Below are 1,041 nucleotides of genomic sequence, written 5' to 3' on the forward strand. Positions count from 1 at the left end.
ACACACACACACACACACACACACACACACACACACCGCACGCGTGACAAACACGGACTTTAAACGTGAAGTTTTTCATTATGAACCGGTCGTTGAACTCTGAATTAATGCCAATCTCAAAAACAGTTTTACAGATTTTATTGTAAATGTGCAAGGCTTTGTGTGGTTCTGGATCAGGACATCAAGTTGGACTGGAACTTCTGGTGTTCGTGTGGGTGTTCCATACACAAACATTGATTTGAGTTGACAGGGTCCGAGCCCGTGTGATGTCGTCACCGTTCAGAATTGTTTGGGGTTTGGGTCCAACAGACAAGAACTGGGTCCAGGGATGAGCGAGGATCAGAATCAAAAGAATTACCAGACTTAGTGGAGCAGGCTTGAGTCGTGGGTCCGTAAACTGAGCAGGGGTCGAGAGCCGTGTAATCWGATGAAGCGTYGTGTCGATGAGGGAAAATCCAAGAGCCAAAAAACCAGGAAGTGAAGCAGGAGTCGTGACCAGACAAGCAGAAGACAGGAGGAATCTGACGAGGGTAAAGGCAGAGATCATGAAACCAAGGAGCATGAGCAGGATCAGGGAACCAGGACTAACGAGGGACAAGGTACAAGACTGCGGGGAGATCATAGCAGAGCACATGAAAATCTGGCAGAGACAGAGTTGATGACAARRCTTTATACTGAGGACTACAGGTGAGCTGCATGAAGATGATTACCAGAGGATCTGTGAAGGGAGGGGGAGCAGGACTGTGACCAGGTGGATTCATAACAGTTTTATAACATCCAGACTGCTGAGGTGGATGCGCCCTGCGCGTGTATCCAAAGTGTGACTTTTACCGTCCTGCTGTTCTTATCGGGGAGGGGTCTGGGGGTCAGGGAGGGGTCTGTGGATCAGGGAGGAGGGGTCTGTGGGTCAGGGAGGGGTCTGTGTGGGTCAGGGAGGAGGGGTCTGTGGGTCAGGGAGGAGGGGTCTGTGGGTCAGGGAGGGGTCTGTGGGTCAGGGAGGAGGTCTGTGGGTTAGGGAGGGGTCTGTGTGGGGTCGGGGAG

This window comes from Austrofundulus limnaeus, unplaced genomic scaffold (genome assembly GCF_001266775.1).
Source record: "Austrofundulus limnaeus strain Quisiro unplaced genomic scaffold, Austrofundulus_limnaeus-1.0 Scaffold264, whole genome shotgun sequence".
Lineage (NCBI taxonomy): Eukaryota > Metazoa > Chordata > Actinopteri > Cyprinodontiformes > Rivulidae > Austrofundulus > Austrofundulus limnaeus.